General features: G+C 37.4%; 1 long non-coding RNA gene across 2 annotated transcripts in view; it reads right to left on the bottom strand.

The window, feature by feature from the left end:
- Positions 1 to 21,944, bottom strand: part of LOC112661828 (uncharacterized) — a 70,761-nt gene extending 48,817 nt beyond the window's left edge. Inside the window, exons 1-3 of one of the 2 annotated variants that reach the window (XR_003138021.2) lie at positions 21,839 to 21,944; positions 6,196 to 6,444; positions 6,024 to 6,106 (exon numbers count right to left, since the gene is read on the bottom strand). This is a non-coding gene — a long non-coding RNA (uncharacterized LOC112661828). The remainder of the gene's footprint in view (positions 1 to 6,023; positions 6,107 to 6,195; positions 6,445 to 21,838) is intronic. The other variant, XR_003138024.2, reaches the window with a different exon arrangement.
- Positions 21,945 to 25,175: the final 3,231 nt, after the last annotated feature.

Here is a 25,175-nt window from a genome sequence, read left to right as displayed (position 1 = left end):
ATTTTACTTGGAAACTCTCCGGAAGCCAACAATGAATTTATTATCCAGGGAGAGATGCTTTGTACATACTTTTTTGGTTGTTTAATGGGTGGCGCTAAAAGAAACAGCCAATAATAACCAATTTACAGATCCCATCTAGAACAGACATTATGCAATATCCATTTATGTCAATAAAAATAACTGAGTATAAAATATTATTTTAAATTGCTTTAAGTGGAACTTCTAACTCATATTTCTAAAATCCATGGAAATACTCAAACCCACATGTGTGGAAATCATAAGGGAAATTTTATATTCTACTGTTCTGTCTTTGTTCTCACGTCTCACATCTTCCATGAGACGGTGAGAGTAAACTCTAGCTAAAAGCTCCACATCTTACAATAAGGACAGTAGTGTAGTCACAGAGCAACCAACTAAGTGTCAGGAACTGGGTCTCAAAAACCTTCTCCTCAGTCCTTGACACAGGCTATCTTCACACTAATTCTCTTAGTGTACCTATACTCCCTGGATTTTACTACCTGGTGTCCCAAAAGAATGGTGAGGAGGAAATTTTTCAACTCCAGGCCATTCATCCCTGACTCATAAACTTTCATCCACAGGTACAATGCACTCATTGCATTCCCTCACTACAGCCACCTCCACTGCCTTCCTCGCTCCCATCCACCCACTGCACTAATGCTCCTCCCAAGCAGTTTTCAAGTATTATTTTCAGGGATTTCCTCAAATCCTAAATCTTTACATATTTGGAATTTCACATGATTCCAATGTAGGAAAAGGGCAGAAGGCCCCTGCCAATACTACTACAGCCTCATGAGTTTAGTAATGAAAAAAGTAACCTCACAATTTAAAAATCCTCTTCATTCATCAATCAACAAACACTACCTTATTAGGTCACTATGTCCTGCACTATTTTACATAATCCCCTTTTTCACCTATCAGTCCTAACCCTCTTCTCATTCAACCACTCACTAGAGAGAACTTCCCCAACAATGTGTGTGAAGTAGATTTCCTCCTGACTGTCTCACTACTCTATCACATCACTGTTCAATTCTTTCTCAATCCCTATCTCAATATAATTGTTTAGTGATTTTATTTTGTGTTAGTGGGTTTTTTTGTTTATAAACAAACAGTATGAAGGTTGCTCAAACAATTAAAACTAGATACCATATGATATAGCATTTATCCATATGATACCATATAATACAGCAATTCCAGTTTGAAGTATTTATCCCAAAAAAACCAAAAACACTAATTTGAAAAGATACATGCATCCCTATGTTCATTACAGAACTATTTACAACAGCCAAGATATGTAAACAACCTAAGTGTCCATCAATGGATGAGTGGATAAAGAAGATGTGAGACATATTTAGTTATATAGAGACATAGATGTAAATATATATATACATACGCAATGAAATAAAGATGAGTGGATAAAGATGTGAGACATATATAGATATATAGAAAGAGACAAATATAAATATATATATACATACACAATGAAATATAAATACACACACACACACACTCATTAAAAAGAATGAAATCTTGCCATTTGCAACATGAATGGACCATGGACTCTGAGGGCATTAATGCTAAGTGAAATAAGTCAGAGAAAGACAAATGCTGTATGATTTCACTTATGTATGGAATGTAGAAAACAAACAAAACAAAATTCATAGATACAGAGAATAGATAGGAACCTGTAAGAGGAGAGGAGGTTGGGAAGTGTGTAAAATGAGTGAAGGGTGTCCTTCCAGTTGTAAAACAAATAAGTTATGGGGATTGTAATATAGTATGATAACTATGGCCTATAGCATTGTATTGAAAATTTGAAAGTTGCTAAATAAGCAAGTCTTAAAAGTTCTCATCACAAGAAAAAAATAATTATAATTTTTATGGTAACAGATGGCCACTAGACTTATTGTGGGTGATCACTTTGCAATGTATACAAATGTCAAATCATTATGTTGTACACCCAACACTAATATAATGTTCTATGTCCATTATACATCAATTAAAAATGTTGATTGAATGAATAAATAAACCTGAGGACCAATCCAGTATAGATGGTGGGATAAATTGAATTAAATTAAATAATGAAACAGGAAACCTCCTTCTTTTGTTCCCAAAGATACTTCCTGACTCAGTGGTATGGAGACAAATATTTACAACTACTAGGGGATTTTGATTTGTAGCATTTTCCAATTTCCTTGACAAAAAATATTCCCACTGACCAACTACAAGCTACTGGTATCACTGAATGAAGAGTTGGTAAGAGATGCACAGCAGCACATCACTATATAGTATTTCCACCATATAAAACACAAATCATCTCAATAGGTGAATTTACTAAATAATAGCAAAGTATGGCAAAATATTAGGAAGCAATGAGTTTTGAGTGTATATTAGTTTTTAAAATAATTTATTTAATTGTAAGTTTAGGGGCACCACGGTGGCCATGGAAACACCTCAGGGAGGGATCCAGGCAATTCCAGTCTTCTTCACTAATCAAGGCCACAGCAGAGGAGATGGCAATGGATTCCCAAGTGATAGCTCTCAACCTCTCACAGAATCATTGTCTCACTTTTTGTCAGGCCCTATTACTTTGGGTGTCATATTTTAAGCACTTCATGTACTATAATAGGGGTTTATAAACAAATCTGAGATATTAATCCCTCTTCTTCCGTGAAAAAAAATGCATTAAGATTTCCAATTTAAGAGCACATGGATGTGTGTCGATTGGGCATTTGCCTTCAGCTCAGGTCATGATCCCAGGGTCCTGGGATTGAGCCCCACATTGGGGCTCCCTGCTCAGAGGGGAATCTGCTTCTCCCTCTCCCTCTGTCTGCCACTCCTCCTGCTTTGTGCTCTCTCTTGCTCGCTCTCAAATAAATCAATGAAAAAAAGTTTTTTTAAGATTTTCATTTATTTGTTCATGAGAGACACACAGAGAGAGGCAGAGACACAGGCAGAGGAAGAAGCAGGCTCCTTGTGATGAGCCCGATGTGGGACCCTAGGATCACGCCCTGAGCTGAAGGCAGATGCTCAACCACTGAGCCAACCAGGCATCCCAAAGATTTTCAAATTTAGAAAGGAAATTTGGGAACATACCCAAATAGACTGCTCTATATAAAGTAGGGCCCCCTCTTTATGTGTGGGGGAAACATTCCAAAACCCCCAGTGGATATCCAGAACCATAAAGAGTACTGAATCCTATATATACTATATTTTTTCCTATATACACATACCTACGATAAAGTTTAATTCATAAATTAGGGGATCCCTGGGTGGCGCAGCGGTTTGGCGCCTGCCTTTGGCCCAGGGCGCGATCCTGGAGACCCGGGATCGAATCCCATATCAGGCTCCCGGTGCATGGAGCCTGCTTCTCCCTCTGCCTGTGTCTCTGCCTCTCTCTCTCTCTGTGACTATCATAAGTAAATAAATAAAAATTTAAAAAAAAATAATTCATAAATTAGGCACAGTAAAATATTAAGAACAATAACAATACAATAAAACAATTATAACAATATACTGTAGTAAGAGTTATTTTTTTTTGTAGTAAGAGTTATGTGACTGTGGCCTCTCTCAAAATATCTTATTGTACTGTATTCACACTTCTTATTGATGATGCGAGATGATAAAATGCCTATGCGATGAGATGAAGTGAGGTGAGTGACTCAGGCATTGTGACATAGCGTTGGGCTACTATTGACTTTCTAATGCTTTGTCGGGAGGAGAATAAATCATCTGCTTCTTAACAGCTGTAAACCATTGGTAACTAAAACTGGAAAGCAAACCATGGATAAGGGGGGACTACTGTATATTTATATGCTTTTTATTTTTTGAACTCTGGCCACCAGAGGGCACCAAAAATTTTTATATGTGAAATAACATTTACTCAAATTAAGAACAAACTGATATCCTCACTTGCTGAGATACTGGAAACTATTAGAGTCCTAGATAGCAACTTCACTTCAAGTTTATGTGGGGAAAAAAAAATTGGTGATTTTATTTCTTAAAACAAAAAAGCATGAATGGATGAATGTTCCTATTTATTTTTAGAGAATTTCAATATTTTATGATTATACTGCTGAAATTTCATTTTTTATTTCAAAGCTTCAATATTAACCTTCATAGTAGTTGAATCTCCAGTTGGTTTCACATTGATCTATTTAACATATGTTATTAGAAAACTCCTCGAGGCACCCAGGGGGCTCAGTGGTTGAGCGTCTGTCTGCCTTTGGCTCAGGTCATGATCCAGGGTCCTGGGATCGAGGTCCATACTGGGCTCACACAGGGAATCTGCTTCTCCCTCTGCCTATGTTTCTGCCTCTCTCTGCTTGTCTCTCGTGAATAAATAAAATCTTAAAACTCCTCATGTTCAACACATTATGCTAGCAATTGTCACTCCTAAGGCATAAATAATACAAAAATGACTGTCTACCTGTATCAGCCAGGGTTCTCCAGGAAAACAGAACCATCTATGTACGTGTGTGTGTGTGTGTGTGTGTGTGTGTGTGTGTCTGTGTGTGTCTGTGTGAAGAGATTTATTGTAAGGAACTGGCTCATGCAATCATAAAGGTTGGCAAGTCTGAAAGCAGTAGGGGAGGTTAACAGTCTGGAAATTGAGGAAGGAGTTGATGCCATGGGCTTGAAGCAGAATTTCTGCTTCTTTAGGAAACCTCAGCTTTTGCTTTGAAGGCCTTCAAATGACTGATGTGAGGCCCACCCACACTATCAAGGTTAATGTCCTTTACTTAAAGTCAACTCATGGTAGATGCTAACCACATCTACAAATACCTTCACAGCAACCGCTAGAGTTTAATTTAGTTACCAAGTACTATAGCTTAGCTAAATTGACCCATAAAATTAACCATCACATTGCCTTAAAACCTTCCTCTCTTGAGATTATTTCCAAAGAAAAACTTTTTTGAAAAGTTCATCAAAAATTACTAAGCTCCAAAAAAAAAAAAAATTACTAAGCTCCATTGAGAGAAATGTATCCATATGCTTTAAATTCATCATGATATTGCTTTGGGAAATCAGCCACCAGGATTCATCATGATATTGCTTTGGGAAATCAGCTCACCAGGATTCTTTCTAGTTCATATCATGATACATCACAATCCAATATGAGTAGTGGCAAAGGGGAAGGGAGGTTCTGTCCTATGCTCACAATTCAGGGACCAAGGTTCTTCCTGCCAACCTTGTGTGGTTTCCTAGAGCCCTCTCCAATTAGCCAGGGAATAAAAGAGAATTGCTTCTGGGAAGCTCTCTATACCAGTCTGGAAATGGTCCTATCATTCCTGCTCCCTCACCATGGCCCAGACATTCACACTGCTACACCTACCTCCAAGGGAGCCCAGAAAATGTGGTCTATCTGGGGGCTCAGGAATAAGACAACAACACAGGTGGTTAGGGATGACTAGCATCTTTACCACAAATAGTGCTTTATTTTACAGAGATTTGGGGACACAATTGAAAACAGGGAATCCCTCCTAAAGAAAAGTGAACACAGAAAACTATACACATAAATCTTGAGATCAAAACCACATCTCTCTCTTAAACTCTTTCTCCATGGAAGACAAATGGTCAAGATGGTGGAGTAGAGTTGAAATATGAGGAATTTAATATTAGAAACTGAGTTTTCAGAAATTATCCTATATGTGGGCACCATGGCATTAATAATAGAAATGCAGAACCAATGATGCCTGCAAAAGCTAGGCTAAAGTCTGGGTATGATGTGCAAACCTGGGATAGGTTTGTTAGCATGGTGGACTTGCTCCTCCCATTTATCTATCCATTTCCTTCGCCTTTACCCTTCCTCCTTCCACAAGTGTCTCCAATTATGTCTCTTTCATGAAACCTCTTTGCTTCAGGTTACACTAGTTTCTTTCATTTTGGACCTTATTGCCTCTCTAGCTAATATGAAATATTTGGGGCTGTGACAATACTTTCCTTTGTGTTTTTAAGTAATTGAAACAATTATTCAAATGAAGCTGGTCTCCATTTTGGTATACCTTGTGTTTAGTTCAGTGTTGGACCCATAAAAGGGGATGAATATTTGTTACTTGATTGGTTTCCATTTCTGGAGGGATGTCTCCTGAGAACACACAGATATTAGTTGGGAACAGGAATTGCATGAGTTCTCCTCCAGCATATACTCTCTCAAACAAGGATCATCAGGCTTACCAAGGGACTGAGTATAGTCACTTGAATAAAGTGCTGAAGACATTCTTTTTAATCATATTCACTTTTTTCCCTTAAACACTCTTATATAGACTTCCTGATGTCCAAAAAAAAAGGTAAATATGGTCTAATACCCCAGACTGAAATGAATATGGCAAAGGCAGCATTCAAGGACTGATTTCCAGGTTTTTGCTCTTCTGGGCCCCAGATGGAAATAGCTGTTTTCAGATAGCATCTTCCCAATCCAATCACCTACAACAACAGGAGGAGCACATTTTAACTCAAGAACTTTGTGACAATAAAAGGTTTAATTTAGATGGAATGGATCAGCATTGTACAATGAAAATGATACTTTTTTAAAGATTTTATTTATTTATTCATGTCAGACACACACAAAGAGAGAGAGAGAGAGAGAGAGAGGCAGAGACACAGGCAGAGGAAGAAGCAGGCTCCATGCAGGGAGCCTGATATGGGTCTTGATCCGGGTCTCCAGGATCAGGCCCTGGGCTGAAGGTGGCGCTAAACCACTGAGCCACCCTGGCTGCCCGAAAATGATACTTATTTACTTCATTGAGCAAGGCGTCCCATTATATGGACATGTGGCAGAGCAAAATGAATAAATCCTAAGGATCATGAAATACTCAGGTTTCTGAGTGAGTCCTGTGGCTGGTATCAGGAAGAAAGTGCCCTACTCAGGTTGGCCCCCCTGGTGGCCCCAAAACATCTTAGTCTGTTGGAGCCAAAGAATATTTGTCACACACCTTCTATCATACCTGCCCATGCTTTTGTCTACTGAGTTAATAAGACCTATTATACGCAAGTCAAGCCTTAGAAGCTATTAGCATATGTCTTTGGATGTTTGAATTAGAACAGACCTCAGAAACTATCCAGTCTAATTCTCTTTGGTTTTCTCCTAGTTCTCTATGTCTACTATTACACTGTCTATAAAAACATCTCTGCAGCCTTTAGATATGGACTTCTAAAGGGAAGTTTTCCATGACTCATCCACCATTAATAAACACTAAATTAATAAATACTAAGTACTCCACCTAGATCAGTTTTTCCTGATGTGTATTATCTTAAAACCTTGTATTTCTTCTTTAGATACTTCATCCCAAATGTAATAAATACTTGTACAATTATTTGTTTTAAAAAGATACTTATTTCACTTATTGTACTCTATAGTTCACTAATAATATAATTATTATATACTGAATATAAACAATGATCAGTATACAGAGAAATTCCAATATTAACATCCAATATTTTCCTCAATGCCTTTGGTAAGTATCTTCAGACAAGGATGATTTAGAGAATCATCACTATTGGGGTTCAATCCAGGCCCTATTTCTTTTGTCTCCTCTTTATCCAATTTCTGTTTCCCTTCTGGTTTTATAGACATGCTCCAGAGTTCACTTCCTTCTAGCAAAATCGTTATTCTTACTATCTGCTGGTGGGTTTGCTCAATGTTCCATTTAATATCTGCTCTTAATAGTTATACTGTGAGAGTGGCTGTTTCACTGCTCTCCACCCTATCTACAAATGCCATATGCTACTTGTCTCTGTTCTGAGTCCTCTGTGTCCCTTGGGGAGCATCCACACGATAGATCTACACTATGTTGAGGTGATAGAGCAGGCTTTATTTTCATCACATTTGAAGAGGAAGTAAAGCAACCTAGTGAGAACACAGTTGAAGACCCCTTCTGGAAAGTAATAGGGATGCCATGCTTACTGCTCCTGAAATAGCATCAACTTTCAACCTAGAAGGTGTGGCTGAGGGGTATTTAACTCTCATGCTCATAGCAAGTGGGCAACATTAGCACGTGTTATGTATCTCAGTATCTCTATGGGCAATCTAGCAAAGTATCAGGGAAAAAAATTCTTTCTGAAATGCATATAAAAATTACATCAGTGGCAAATGCAGAATACCAGATATTTCAGAGGAAATTTTTCTTCCATGCTTGTCAATTTGATGTTTCTGCTTTCTCAGATTTTAAAGCTGAGGTGTCTCAGCTTTTTTCTCGGGAGAAAAGAAATATTTCGTATTTTCATAAATTATAATATTCACATAATAAAGACTCTAAGTGTTTGATCTCAATAAATGGAAGAGTTTACAATACTCTTTCATGTGAAGACACTCGTGCCATCGCACTCTGAAGTGAACAGAATCATGGTACGCTCGTGACAAATGCACTTCTCTGCTCACTTATCTCTGGTTTATGGTTTGGCACATTTTCTAACTTTAATCCATTAATTCAGTTACTATACAATCTCAACCGGGTCAAAACCACAGGGTTCAATTGACACAAATCAGTTATAGCTTCACTCTGTTTTATAACACTAAAACTTCATCTCCACAAGTCCTCCTACAAATCCATGTCAAGGGTCATAGGTGAAATCAGACAAGATATTTATCACAACTAATTGAAAAACAACTCCAAATGCATGTCATGTCTTCGGTCAAAAGCACTAATTGCTACAGGAAAGATGATGTGACTTAATTGGTTTACAAATCTTATAAGCAGCAGTGATAGAGACTTTCTTAACACCACTTACAATATCATGAATTTTCAGAAAATATACAAAAGCTTTTGACTAAATGAATTCAAACTGTCTTTTAAATAGTACCTTTCATGATGATAATCATGCTGTATGATGTGCTGTAGTTATAATTCATCATTCAATACAGAAATTTAGCTCATTTGACACCACCTAATCAAGATCAATACTGCATTTTTTTACTACTTTTATTTCCACCTCTGTCAAAACCAACAAGTGCAATAGTACCTGTATTGAAGAATTTAATAAATGTGTAGTAAGGATTTTGTCTCACTGTAACTGACTACATTTCATGAATCACTTTACTTCTAAAAGTTTTCAAGTTTCCTAACCATAGGATGTACTAAGTGCTATGGATAATATAAAATGAATATCAGACATGACCCACTGTGTTGGTCAGAGTTCTCCAAACAAACAAACTAGTAGGATCTATCCAGAGAGAGAGAGAGATAGAGAGAGAGAGATCTATTTAAGGAATTGGCTCATATGACTACGGAGGCTGAGAATCCCCAAACTCTGCATCAGCAAGCCCCAAGAGGCCAGTGGAATAAATTCCAATCTGAAGGTTGGCAGCCTCCAGATTCAGGAAGAGCCAATGTTTGAGTTCGTGTCTGAAGGCAGAAAAAGACCAATGTCCCAGCATAAAGCAGTCAGGCAGAAGGAGTTCCCTCTTAACATTCCTGTTCTATTTTGGTCTTTAATTATTTGGATGAGACCCACCCACATCTGAACTGATTGAAATGTTAATTTCATCCAGACACACCCTCACAGACACAGCCAAATAATATGGGGCCAAATGTATGGCAACCCAGTGATCCCTTCAAGTTGACACACAGAATTAACCATTACACTCATATACTTAAAAAGCCCATTATTTAGGGAAGAAATAAGACAAACAGAATCAGTAGTAGCAAACAATGACAAAATGGCATATAATTAAGTGCTAAATCAAATGATAATGCCTATAATTCCTATAGAGCTTCAGAAAGAGAATAATCAGAGAATTTCTGATTAACTAACTGCATAATAAATATGTTTTCATTTGTCTACAAGGGATTAAGTCCAAAGAATTAAAGAGTAAATAAGGGCTGATTGCTCACCAACAAAAAGAAACAAAAAACAAAATGCCTAAAATGACTTAAAAATGAAAAAAACACAAGCAGAGACAGGAGGGAGAAAAATAACAGACTGCTTCAGCATTTTCCTGTCTGAACCTTGATAACATTTTATACCTCAGTGTGAAAGATTGCTTTAGCTGAAAGAAAAAGGCTTTTGATGTCACATATTCCCCCAAACACCTGCTGGTCTTAAGTGTTTCAGCAAATAATTCAGCCTGCTGGGAATTCTTGGGTTATAATTTTTATATTCATAGCTTCTCAAAACTTTTTAGAGGTTTTCAGCAGAAGAAAAAAACAAGTGATACCAAGTCAAATGATCTCTGAGAGTATCTGATATTATTCACTGCCTTAGGTTGCTACCCACTACCCACCAGATTCTATTCTTTCATGGGCAGCATTTTAATGGAAGAGGTACGAGGAATTACTCACAGTTGGTTTTTTCCCAAGGATTAAACAATGACATGGAAGCAATTCACTGGCCAACTTTGACAGCAGTTTTTACTGGGAACGAATAATAGAAATTATTATAAAAAAAGTTTGACAATATCTCCCGTTTCTTGAGGATATGAATCCCAAACAGCTTCAGAATTATTGAAATGTCTACAGCTGAAAACCAATTACCTCCCTTCAGTTTTTTTCTGTTATATTTATTATGTTGAAACACAATAGCTGTTTCCTGTTATTACACTTCAGTAATTCTAGATCAACTCTCCAATCTGACATAACCACAATTTTTAGCCAGGTTAACCTAACATAGGGTAATTGAATGCTCCCTTTCTGCCAACAAGAATAGCAAAATGTATTCCATTTTTCTTGATTCTGCAAGTTTTCTTATGACAATAATTTTCTAAATGGTCACTCCCTTTACTGGGATCTGACAGACTGAAGCTGTTCTTTCTCTAAAAATTTTCCTATCATTCTAGAGAAGCCTCTCTCACCCATGGAAGCTTGGACACGAGCAAGTGGAAATGAGCATCCTTATCTCCTATGACCAGTGCTTGGCATATAGGAGATCCTAGAGCTCCCATGGCCCAAAGTGGTTGCCTGGAAGCCGTAGAATTGAGAGATCTAAAGAATCCAGTACTGGGAGAAATAAACCACAGAACCCAGGAAAACCCACACATGCGGAAGGGACTACAGACTTCAGACTTCATTCAAGAGGAGATCCCAGCAGGAAACCCAAGTTGACTAGGTGAAGTTACCTATACCCTTGTGGATATGAGCTAAAGAAAACCAGGCAGGGAACAAGCTAAGCACTCAATGGAGACCAAGAATAGAGAAGGTTGCCCAAACCAGAAGACTATCTCCACACTGCATTAAACAATTCAGTCTTCTCTAAGAACAAACATACCATCTTGGAGAAAGATAAAGAGGAAACCTCATGAGAGGTAGGGAGGAGTCCTAACAAGGAGATGAGCTATTTTATTCTACTATACTTCCTAAAGACTAATCACAAAACCTAAATCAATCACAAAGAAATGCTTGTTAAACCAGAAGAGGTCAAGTTACCTCTAACAGGCAATTTAAGTCCTAACACACTCATGCTCTCACTAGCTGCAGAACTGGGGTATCCAGAGCTAGATAAGATCAATTATAGCAAATGAAAGAAGCAGCATATTCTGTGCAATTTTGTATTTCAGAGTAAATTTTAACCCCCAAATGCAGAAACGAATAAGATGAATTTCATGTCTTCCTTGAAATCACACTCTATATGGGGAAAATCCCATAAAAAATAGTGTAATAAATGGAAAAATAAAAATATGTATAAGGACAAAGTTAGCAGACATTGATAAAATGCATGTGAAAGCTCGGAGGAGCATAAGAAAAGGTTTCCTGGAAAAGGATGCTATATTGGGTTTCAGAGGATGAATAGGAGATTATCATCACAGATTGGAGAGAGTTCCCTGTAGGTAGACAGAAAAAGTTACAGAAGGATTGAAGAGCTAAGAATGTTCATATTAGTGTCACTGGAGCATAATAAAAAAACTTAATTTTCAAACGGAATTCCATTCACTGGTAACTAATATTATAGCTTAGAGGATAAAACTACTTTTGTTTCAAGATGTTAAAATTGGTTTTTTTTAATATTTAATAGTGTACTCAGTGTAATGGAGAAAAAAAAAAACTGCAGTATTATTTAACCAAAAGAGTTAGAAGTGACATTTCAAAAATAAATTTGTAAGATTATTATTCTTGTCCTCAATCCAGAAAATATACTGCAGATGGCTACAAATGTTTATTTCTAAGATGTAAAAAATGAGATCTGTTTTCACTCTTTACAGTCTCACAATCTTTTGTAATTTCTAGTTTTAAAGAACTATAAGTCTCTATACAGGAGGTGCTCAATGTCACTAATTAACCATTTTATTTTGAAGCGTCTTCTCAACAACCATAAAAAACATGTTTATCTTAATGATTTTGTGTCCTACTGACAGTATTGAATATTTTTAAAGCCATTATGTTACATATTCTTTGTAATTCTTGCTCAAAAATTATAATGCACTATTTTCTCCAAGTGGAAGTTTAAAAACCAGTTATGCTTCAGATAATCTTAACAATATTTTTATTGGTCAATTTTTTTAGGTGGAATTCAAAGAGTAAGCTGAAGAACACAACCTTCATTTTATAGGAAAGAACTTTTAAATCATGTCTAAGACTGTAGTTGCTGATCTTATAAATACATGTACAACCTGAAGGATTCTAGGAAGGACCTCCTGCCCAAGTATATTTCATCTACTTGCCAGGGTACCAAGGATGCTTTACTAATGATTCCTGGCTTTGGATTTCAAAGACATCTTGACTATCATTAATCCTGTATTAAGTCATCAGTATCCTGTGAGGGCTAACATTGAGATATTATCAAAGAACAGCTTTCAGCATTTCCCAGCAAGTCTTTGGTACATGATAAAGGAATTCCATGCTCAAATAAGCTTGAGAAATACCAAACATTATTTTTCTTAGACAGTCACAATATATATTAGTGTATAAAAAGCTCTGAAAACACCAACAATTAGGAAAAAAAAAAAACTTTTTTTAATACTCAGCTATTCCAAAATTCAGGCTTCATGAGAATTAACAATAACAGTAGCTGAAAGCAAGACACCGAAAATTAAACAAAAAAGGGGGACAAGTGAGGAAGGTCAGAAAAGGAGTGCTCAGATGGCTAAGAGCACTGAAAGGCACTGGTAGCAATGAATGTGGACTGCTCCTCAGAAGAAAAAGAAAATGGATGTATTCAGCTCTTTTCCTTGGACGGGTCCTAGGGAAGATCTAGCGCTTCCAGAGAATAAAATTCATTTGGTCTAGACAGTTTTCATTTTCTTGGAAGTGGGTCTTCACAGAATCACCTCTACTAAGATGCATTTTAAGATGATGTCACTATTATCTAAAGACAATAGAAGAGATAGTCATAGGAGACCCATTCCTGCACTTGCTATATGGAGGAAGTCAAGAACATTGTCTCATTTAATGCCCCTTATATAAAGGACCACATTGAAAATGCTTTTGAGAACTTAGTGCTAAAAAACAAACAATTTTGCCTTCCCTGAGGACCTGAGATATTTCCTCTTTTCTGACAAGAAATATTATGTTTTTCTATTTGCTTTGATTACCAGGAAACCCAAAGCTAAATGTCAGAGCAAATAAAACAACCACATATGCCTAGGAGGACTGGATGTTTGGGATCTTCTTTCTACTCTTATTGATATGGACTTCTCAGTCATGATCCTCTATTTCTCATTCCCTGTTAATTTGTTGTTTGCGCTTGTGATAAACCACCGCTGGCTTATCCAAAGGCCACTTGGGAATATGAGAGCAGACAGGTAAAGAGATGGAAAGACAAATCAGGACAGACAGAAATGACTGGCTCCTGCAAGATCTATACAGAACACAACACCAGTACCTTACATGGGATCTAGAATATTAATGCCTAAGTATTTTAAACATGTTTAAGTGAAAAAGTGTTCCCAGATAATACCACATCAAGATCTCCAGGGATATGTGTTTCTTACTGAAATATATGTCTAGGATACTAAGGACAAGTTAAGGCTTCCGACTCCCACCAGTGCTTGGGATGAAGGGATTCTATACTGGGGGGAGGCTAAGGAGTAACCCTGGAGTGACAGTGAGGACATATTAGAGACAGGCCAGAGAACCTGACAGGTAATTCCAAACAACTCTCTCTCTCTCTCTCTCTCTCTCTTAAAGATTTTATTTATTTATTCACGAGAAACACACAGAGGGAGGCAGAGGAGAAGCACACTCCCTGCGGGGAGCCCAATGCGGAACTCAATCCTAGGACCCGGGATCACAATCTGAGCCAAAACAGGCACTCAACCACTGAGCTACCCAGGCGTCCCCAAGGGAGACTCTCTTATGGATCTGCATAGGTCTGGGAGTGAGCTCACCTCTGCAAAAAACAGGCTGACCTATCAATAAGGCAAATTCAGGATGAAGCATGACAAGAGAGGAGGCAAACACACACACATGAGGCGAATGTGTTTGAGGGATGGGGCATGAATTTGGAAAGAAAAGCACATATTATCTATTCAAAACACCTTTTGTTTTGAGGAGGAATTTAGGACAAGGCATTTGTGTTCTAAAGGGCTCAAAAACATGTTGATTGGTCACATACATATAGTTGATTGGTCACATACATAAACCACAGTGAGATGTGGCTCCTGAATAACATTGCCAGCTTTGTTACCCAACAATAAGCTGAACCATGGCATTTTAATGTTGTAACTTGGAAGTTAACCACCCCCTTTCACTCCTTAGGGACTAGAGGGCAGCAGAGAGTAATAATACCAGAATCTACTGTGTTGAGCAAGCTGTTATAGGAGCATTGATTCTGATTATGGTTTTCCAAGGACACAATTATGGCCTGCTCTGAAGGGCTTCTTATATGTAACACCTCATAGAGTAACTCTCCTGAGGAAACTACTGCTGGAGAGGGAGTGGCATTGCTGCTTGTATAATTTTCCCAATGGAAACTACACTGATTTATTCATTCCAACAGAGCTTTCAATGTCCTGCCACTACAACTGGGGATATATACAGTCAAATAAAACGTGGTCTCTGCCCTAAAGGGATTAGTTAAGGATCCCAAAGTTCTGACTCTTCTTGTAAGTTGACCTTTAGTCTATTTCAAAATCCTTTCCCTTCTGAGGCAGGGAGAGGGTGAAGTAGGCGCTGAGAGGGATGTTATACTCTTAATGAATGTGCTTGCTTCAGGCTCTTGATTAATCTTCTCTTGAATTCTCTCTGAAACCTGAACTGAATAACCTTGGCGGCGCAGCATGCCTTCTTGATATACAGGTTGTATACAGTGATGTGATGGGCACTGGGTGTTATAAGAATTACTGAACTCTATATTTGAAACTAATTATGTACTATATGTTAGCTAATTGAAGTTAAATTTTTTAAAAAGTAGTATACAGCATCACTGCTGATAATCCTGTGTGTTTTGGGATTAGTCAAAGAATGAGGATAAGAGCAGGATGGATGATACTTGCTCTTCTGAATAGAGGTTTTCTGAGGGAACTTCTGGTTCTCTTGTGCATTATGTCTACCAACCTCTCATCTCCCTCTAAATTCCTCCTTCTCTCTCTCTCCTCCCTTTAGAGCCAAATTTCTTTAAATTTGTTAATTTAGATAAAGAAACATCCTTGTTCCCTACTCCATCAAGATCTAAAGAAACATCCTTGTTTACCTTCCAGCCACTCCTCTGCTTACCACCCCATCACCCCAACACCCACCTCACTAATATCCAGATCACCTTCATGTCAAAAAACTCTCAAAAAAAATGTTGAATTCTTTTATTTCAGTTCTCAAAAATATTCAATACATTGGCCATGTCCTCCTCCTCTTAAAACCCTCTTATTCCCTGACCTCTGTTAGACTACATTCTCCTGGGTTTATTGGCCTTCCTGTTCTCCAGCCACTTCTATAATGTTCTTCTCATTCTCCTCTCTTGGTACCTCCATCTTAGTCTGAAAACTGTACATTGGATTTCCATAGGAGACTATTCCAGACACTCTTTTAACCTCACTCTCCATCCTCACACAGGGTCAGAACTTGAATGTGAATCACACCTACTGGAAATATGTAGGACACATCCACATAGGCTTTCCATGAGGGATGATTTCATCCACTTCCATAACTTCAAGTAGCACCTCTTTGCCAATAACTCCAACTGTGTATTTTGAGCGGAGAACTTCCTTTTTAAGACAGATCCATATGCCCCAGTCTATGCAACATTCTTATTTATATATTTTACAAGTACCTCATTACTTAACATATTCAAAACTGAACTTGAGACCTGCTTTTCCTACAGCATGTTATCTCAGTAAATTTCTCAATACAGAGCTTTCTAGGAGCTTTCTTTGACATTTTTCTCTTACAACTCCCCATATCCAATCACCCACTAAAGGCTGCCAATTCTGCCTTCTAAATACATCTTGAACCATATCCATTTCTATTCACCCCAAGGCCACCACACAAGCCAAGTCTCCAAATGAACCTGCACCTGGACTAGTAAAGAGGCTTCTAAATGGTCTTCCTGAAGCACTTCCTGCCTTCTACAGTCTATTCTGCACACAAAGCCGGAGTACACTTTTGTAAATATATAGCAAGAATGAATCTTATACAGAGACTTCAAAGTGCAGAGATATAACATCCTTTAGGTCTCTAAAAATCAACTTAGTCCTAAAGTTCCATATGTACTTAGAAATGAAAAACTGAATATTGCATAATCAAGGTAATCTACATCATTTGGGTTAAATACTCTAATTCAATCAACCAATTCAAGATTCTCCTCAGGATTCACCAAACTCTGTTTCTTCCACTTGAGGGTGACCTATGATACTGCAATGATTACATACTCTCCCAGTCTTGGGAGGGTGGGGCTGGGGTAACTTTCCCAGACGCATTCTTTGTCCTTGATGACCTTGAGATTTACCTCATCCTGACTGACTCCCACCAGTGATGTACTCTGTCCTTCCACAACTTCTAACAGACAACTCACTGCTGATAAGAACAGTAACAGTCTCTTTTTCTGAGCCTTCTACATACATCAACTCATTTACTCCACAACCCTTTGGATCTGTCTGTTGTCTTTTGGCACTTTGCACATTTTTCTCCTCCTCAGGAAACTCAGGACCTCTGTTGCTTTTTGGACATCACAATATGTGCATACCAAATTCTCTCAGTCTGTCCTGAAAGCCATTTGGCCCAACATCTCACTTAACCACTGCTCTTGTCACTCCAGTGCCATGGCGGACAAAGTGCCAAGGCTTCTCTAGGACAATAGAAATCTCCCCTCGGTACTCCTAAGAAAGCAAGATAGGGGCTTTCTCTGGTCCCAGTTTCACCAGTAGGTCAGACATTCCTATCCTCAGTCCTATTCCATCAAGATCTAAAACTTGAGACAGAAGGGTGCCTCAACCCTTTCTTAGAAATCCACAATAGCCACTAAACTCTCTTGCCCCCCTTTCGCTATTCTGAAGCTCCACTCAATTGCCAAGAATGTAAAACAAAAACTCTCCTCTGTATGTCAGAAAGAAACTTGCTTTGAATCTATTCTCTCTTATGCTCTAGTTTATGGATAAATTCTATGTACTCTTTCTTCAGGCTTTGACCAGTGATGCTACAAATCCTGCTTTGAGGAGATTCATAAAAACTTTCTGGCCCAAAATTTAGGCTCTTCCTTGAGAACTCAGGCTTCCCCTTACACCTCAATAAAGCTGGGGAATAAAGCAAAGCTAGGCTTTCACAATCATTATCCTATGGGTTTCAAATAATCAACTTCTTTTCCAAGGGTCTTAAATAATGAATGCCACTGCATGAAACAGTAAAGATCATGGAGCATTTTTAAAAAATGCGAGAAAAGAAAAACCTGTTTTTAAAACTCCCAAACTTTATTTTTATTTTCTGAGACAAATGCAAATATGATTAAGTACCTATCCATTCCCCTCCCACCAACAAGTCCTCTTCAAACTCTCTCTCTCTCTCTCTCTCTATATATATATATATATATATACACACACACACACATAAAATTTTTGTTATATAATTAACACAAAACATTGCATAAGTTGAAGGTATACAATATGTAGATTTGGATTTGGTACATATATATATCGCAGTATGATTACCACACAGCTAACACCTCTATCACATCACAGAATTATCATTTCCTTTCTGTCGTGGGAACAATTCATGTCTAGTCTCTTAGCAACTTTGAAGATTATAATACAGTATTGTTTCTATAATCCATATGCTGTAAATTAGATCTTCAGGACTTACCCACGATTTGCAAGTTTATACACTTAAGCAACATCTCCCTAATTCCCACCCCCACCCCAGGCCCTGGTAACCACCATTCTACTCTGTTTCTGTAAGTTCAGCTTTTACATAAACTTTTTATTGATGTATAACTGACATACAGAAGAGCACAAAAATTGTGAATGTATAGGTTGAGGAATTTTTACCATGTCAATATACCCTTATCACAACCAGAAGTCAGGAAGTAAAACATGACAAGTATCCCACCTACACTCCCAAAAGAAACTGCCATCCTGACTTCCATCACCATCAATTAACTTTGCTAGTTATTGAACTTCTTATAAATGTAATTTTGAACTGTTTTTCTGTCGGCCTTTTTCCTCTCAAAATTATGTATGTGAAATTCATTCCACAATGTTGCACATGGCAGTAGCTTATTATTCATTGTCATTCCTTTGTAGATGTCCTTTATATGACTGTATTACAATTTATTTATCCATTCTGCTGCTCGTGGACATTTTGGTTGTTCTCAGTTTAAGGCAATTATGAACAAAGCTGCCAAGAACATTCATATGCATAGATTTTATGCATAGATTTTTATATGCACATATGTATGCATTTCTGTTGGTGTACAACTAGGAATAGTATTACTAACTCATAGGTTTATGCATCTAGCTGTATAATAGATATTGCCAAACAATTTGTCAAAATGGTTGTACCAACTTGAACTCACTAATAACACTGAGAATTTCAATTGTTTTACATCTTCTTCACCAACACTTAGTATTAGCAGTCTTCTTAATTATAGCTATCCCCCATGAATATATTAGTGGTAGCTTATTGTATTAAAATTTGCATCTCCGTAATGACTAACGTAGTATTTCCTATGCTTCTTTGCCATTTGGAGATACTGTTTGCGAAATGCTTATTAAAGTCATTGGCATTTTTCTGTCTTTGCTTTATAGGAATACTATATCAGGTATACAGATGACAATTATCTCCTTCCTTCTACTCCTTGACTTGTCTTTTACACTTCTCAAAGAGGTCTTTTAATAATTGAAGTTCAATCAATCTACAGAAATCTATTGTATTTCTATATACCAATAATGAAGGAGTGGGAAGAGAAACTAAGAAAATAATCTTATTTATAAGTGTACCAAAAATAATAAGATACCTAGGAATAAACTTAACCAAAGAGGTGAAAGAGGTGAATGTCTAGGTTGTACACTGAAAACTATAAAACACTAATGAAAGAAACTGAAGACAATAAGAAATAAAGAGATAAAAAATAATAAATAAATAAATAAATAAATAAATAAATAAATAAGCATTCCATGTTCATGGATTGGAAGCACAAATATTGTTAAAATTTCTATACTACCCAAAGCACTCTAAATATTTAATACGATCCCTATCAAAATACCACCTTGGGGTACCTGGGTGGCTTGGTCGACTAAGTGTCCAACTCTTGGTCCCAGCTCAGGTCTTGGTTTTTTGGGGGGTTTTGTGGGTTTGTGGGTTTTTGTAAGATTTTATTTATTCATGAGAGACACGGAGAGAGAGGCAGAGTCACAGACAGAGGGAGAAGCAGCCTTCATGCAGGGAGCACGATGTGGGATTTGATCCTGGGACTCCAGGATCATGCCCCAAGCAGAAGGCAGATGCCCAACCACTGAGCCAACCAGGTATCCCTCAGGTCTTGATCTTGGGGCTATAAGGTCAAGCTCCATGTTGGTCTCCAGGCTGGGCATGGAGCCGTCTTTAAGAATTAAAAAAAAAAAAAATACCAACAGCATTTCACAGAGCTGGAACAAATAATCCTAAAATTTTTATGGATCCACAAAAGACCACAAATAGCCAAAGCAACCTTGAAAGAGAAGGGCAAAGTAGAAGTACCATAATTTTGAACTTCGAGTTATAATCGAAAGCTGTAGTAATCAAAACAGTATGCTACTGTCACAAAAATACACACACAGATCAATAGAACAGAGTAGATAATCCAGAAATAAACCCATAATTATATGGTCAATTAATCTTTAACAAAGCAGGAAAGACTACCCAATGAGAAAAGACAGACTCTTCCAACAAATCGTGTTAGGAGAACTGGACAGCAACATGCAAAAGAATGAAATTGGACCATTTTATAACACCATATCAAAATAATAAGATACCTGTATATAACACTATACACAAAAACAAATTCAAAATGGATTAGAGGCCTAAGTGTGAGACCTGAAATCATAAAAATACTAGAAAAAAAAGCACAGGCAATAATTTCTCTGATATCCACTGTAGCAACTTTTTTCTAGATAGGTACCCTGAGGTAAGGGAAACAAAAGCAAAAATGAACTATATCAAAATAAAAATTTCTACACAGCAAAGGAAACAATCAACAAAACTAAAAGGCAACCTGTGGAATGGGAGAAGATATTTGCAAATGGCATATCTGATATGGGGTTAGTATCCAATACATATAAAGAACTTCTACAAATCAGCACCCAAAAAACAAATAATTCTATTTAAAAATAGGCAGAAGGCATGAACAGACTTTTCTCCAAAGACATCCTGATAGACAACAGACACATGAAAAGATGCTCATCATCACTTATCATCAGGAAAATGCAAATCCAAAATACAATAAATATCACGTCACACCTGTCAGAATGGCTAAAATCAAAAATACTTGAAACAACAGGTGTTGACAAGGATGTGGAGAAAGGGGAACCCTCTTGCACTACTGGTGGCAATGCAAACTGGTACAGCCACTCTGGAAAACAGCATGGAGGTTCTCAAAACGTTAAAAATAGAACTATCCTACATCCAGTGATGGCATTATTAGGTATTTATCCAAAGAATATAAAAATACATGCACCCCAATGTTTATAGCAGCACTATCAACAATAGTCAAATTATGGAAGAAGCCCAAATGTCCATCTACTGATGGATGGACAAAGAAGATGTGGAGTGTGTGTGTGTGTGTGTGTGTGTGTGTGTGTGTACACATATACGTATATGCCATAAAAAATGAAATCTTGCCATTTGCAATGATATGGATGGAGCTAGAGAGTATAAGGCTAAGCAAAACAAATCAGAGAAAGACAAATAACATGGTTCACTCATATATGGAATTTAAGAAATAAAACAAATGAGCCAAAGGGAATAAAAGAGAGAGAAAGAGAGAGAGACAACCGAAAAACAGACTCTTAACTATACAGAACAAACTGTTGATTACCAGAGGGAATATGGGTGGAGAATGGGGGAAATAGGTGATGGGGATTAAGGAGTGTACTTGTCATGATGAGTACTAGGTGATTAAAGTAAAAACTTCAAAAAATTAAATTCTTAATTTTAATACAGTTGAAATTATCAATATTTTCCATTATGGTTAGCTTTATTATCTTATTTTTCATGCTTAGTTACAATTCACTTGGGATTGGTATTTTATATCATGTACAGTAGTAGTCAAGATTCATTTTTTTTTATATGGCTATCTAATTTACCCAGCACCATTTATTTAAGAAACTTTTTTTCCCACTGTATTACAATAGGACACTTTTGTCCTAAGTCATGGGACCACATGAGACCATTTCTGGGCTCTCTGTTTTGTTCCATTTACCCTCTGTAATACTTTGGTCTTAATTTCTAACCAACTTTCCTCATTTAACTATCTCTTTATCAGGTCTTACCTTACATATTACTTCCTCAGGAAAGCCTTTCCTAAATTAGCTGTAATCAACATCTTTCAGGCTCCAATAGCCTATTCTTTTCATTGGTATCATTCATGATTCTATTAGGTACATTCTGATAGATACATTCTATTTACTGTATGAGTCTTCTACACTCAAAGCTGCATAAAGAAAGAGACTGTCTGTCATGCTCATGGCAGGATTATTAGTCACACCACAATGCCTGGGTCACAGGAAGTCCTATGTAATGTAGTTTTGTTTTATTTTGTTTAACTCAGTAACCCCTCAGTCTAATATGTCTTATTGTCCTTAGCAAGTGTTTTTTTTCTCAAATGTTGATGTCAGCAGAGTTCCTGCCTTAACTTGTTGGCCCTCTCTGTGCACTCTCTATCCAAAGGCAATCCCATCTATTCACATCGATTTAACTACTATCTAGTTAAAAAGGACTTAAAAATATACTCCTTCTACCCTGATCACAAGCTTCGATGTTTGCCTACTAAGTATTTCTAACTGGATGTTATACAGATATTTCAAACTCAACTTGTTCCAACTGAACTCATCTTTTTCCCACTCCTCCACTCCCACCCCACCTGCTCTTCCTGCTCTTATATATACCATTTCAATTAATGGTGCCATCAACTACGTAGTCTCCTAAAGCAGAAATCTTGTAGTCATTCTAAAGTCCTTTATCCACCTACCCACATCTTTTTATTTAATAACTAATTTATTCCTCCCACATAGTTTTATACTCCTTCTCCCACCTCTATTACTACTGCCTAACCAGGTTTCCATTCTTTCTTACCTTACTACTGAAATAGCCTGCTAATAACTCTTTTTATCCCAATTTTGCCCTCCTTTGAAGCTTCCTCCGCATAACATTGAGAATGGCATATCTAAAATTCAATTTGACTATGGAGTTTTATTCTTAAACCCCTTCCAAGGCTTTCCAGAGCCTTGTTACTCAGTTAACACACCAGACCCTCTAAAACTTGAGTCTTGATTTCCTTTTTTACTTCTACCCTTCTATTTTACCTTCTAATAATTTCCAACTGCTTTCAATTCTATTAAACAATGACGTTTCCTCCATGTTTAGCTTTCTTTATGGTGCTCCCCATGCCTGGAATGGCACTCAGCTCTTACCTTACCTTCAGAATTAGATTCTAGAAACATCTCTTCCAGGAAGCCCAAACCTCTGGGTTGGCCTGAGTTCATCTCTGCTCTCCCACAACCCCACAGCAAACTTTATTACCACATAATTTATAGTCTGTCTCCTCTACTAAACAATCAGATCCTTGACAGCTGGCCCAATATATTTGTCTTTGTGCCCTGAGATGCAGTAGACAGCTTGACATATATTAGGCACCTAACAATAGCTATTGCACTGAAATTTTTAGATCCCTTTGAATCTCCACGACAGAATGCAATATCCATGTTGCCCTTTCTTTTTGTATTCTGTTGAATTTCAATTTTATTCCAGGTAACAATGTGCCCAGCTCAGTAACTACATTGCCTACCCTCTCTTGCCATGACAGATGATCAGTAAAATATAAGAACTCAGTGCTGGCTTTCTGGAAGCCACTTTAAAGGAGACTGACTCAACAGTTTTGTCATTTATTCTTCCCCTCCTTCTACCTGAAATGTATTCACCTTGATTGAAATTCCAGAAGACACCAAGTGTCCTTGAAGATGCAAAGCCATGCTCTACAGAAAGATGGGAGTATGCTTCCCTAATGACTATGGAGCCTTCATACAAGCACAGCACAGCTTCCTCTTAGACGTTTGTTACAGGAGAGAATATGACACCTACTTCATTTAGCCTATCTGGGTCTTTGTTGCTGAAAGCAACAGTATCTGCTAGCTGTGAATAAAAGTTTCTTCTCCAATGATACAACTGCAAATTAAAACTGATCATGAAATCTGCTTAATTGGAATCATCTAGAATGGACACACTACTTCTACATATATTGTCCTACACGACCTCATAAAGAAACTGGTAGGCTGGGTGACTTTTAATATGACAGTGAGCCATTTTGTTTCTCCAGTTGTTATTTAACTCATAACTTGTCACTTAAGTAGAGTTGGAGTTTCTGAGATAATGACCTGAGTAACTTTTACAGTATTCTTATTCACAGCTAGTAACCATCATGGGGACTTCATAGTCCCTAATTAAGACATATGGGCAGAGTAATTAGAGTTCTTTCAAGGATTAACATCCAAAAGAGCATTAATAGCCATTATTCATATACTCTAATTTGCATGTATCTATGTGTATGCACAGATACAAATCTTTCTGCAGATAGCAAACATAAACTACTGAGCTAGTCTCCCCGTTTATAAAATATAAAATAAAACAATGAAAACACACACATACATACACATTAGAATACACTGGATTCCAAGTCTCCAACTTAACAGATATCATATCCTGTGTTCCTAACTACTTACTCACTTTGTTTATCTTGTTCCTTCCAGACAACCATAGGCCATTTTCTCACTACACTGACTCAGTTTAAACTCTCTTCAGTTGTTATCTAGACACTGATGCCATGTGGCCTCTTCTCCAGGAATTTAAGGCTAATTTTTCAACAATCTTCTGTGCCCATTTTCACTTTTTTTAAAAGATTTTATTTATTTAATTATTGAGGGGGAAGGAGGAGAAGGAGAGGGACAGAGTCTTAAGCTGACTCTTCACTGAACAGGGCTCGATCCCACAATCCCCAGATCCCAACCTGAGCTGAAAACAAGAGTCGGAAGCTCAACTCACTGTTCCAACCAGGTGCCACTGTGCCCATTTTCTGAGTGGCCCTGAATTGCTAAGGGTCTATTCTACGAGCTGTTTCTATGTCACTGTCTTGGGCTCCTCCCTCCCAGTAGATGGTCATTCACTGTGTATAATAATTTCCCCTAACACTCATTCCTTTCTGAGCCATTTAAAATTCATGTGAGACCAAGCCTTGATCCACAGGGCAAAACATTTTGCCTTGTTTTGTGTTTAAGAATAAACAATAGGCTATGAGATCAGAGATATTCAATCAAACACAATGTCATATCTTAATCCTGGTGTTTTGCACTTAATAAGTGTTTGGCTGTTAATAAAAAGCAGTTTGTCCCATGCTTAATCACTCATTAGCTTCCTAAATATTAAGTATCTGCTATGTGCCTAGCGTTGTGCTAGGCCACGATATCACAGTGAGCAAAAACAAGTGTGGTACCTAATTACATGTTGTAGAAAAGACAGGGACTAAGCAAATTATCATGAAATGAGTTTACGATTGCAAACTGAGATTACTGCTAGAAGGAAAGAAATATGATTTTATTAGTGCGCTAATCACAGGCC

Source organism: Canis lupus, chromosome 31, assembly GCF_003254725.2.
Source record: "Canis lupus dingo isolate Sandy chromosome 31, ASM325472v2, whole genome shotgun sequence".
NCBI lineage: Eukaryota > Metazoa > Chordata > Mammalia > Carnivora > Canidae > Canis > Canis lupus.
This window is presented reverse-complemented; position numbering and strand designations above follow the sequence as displayed.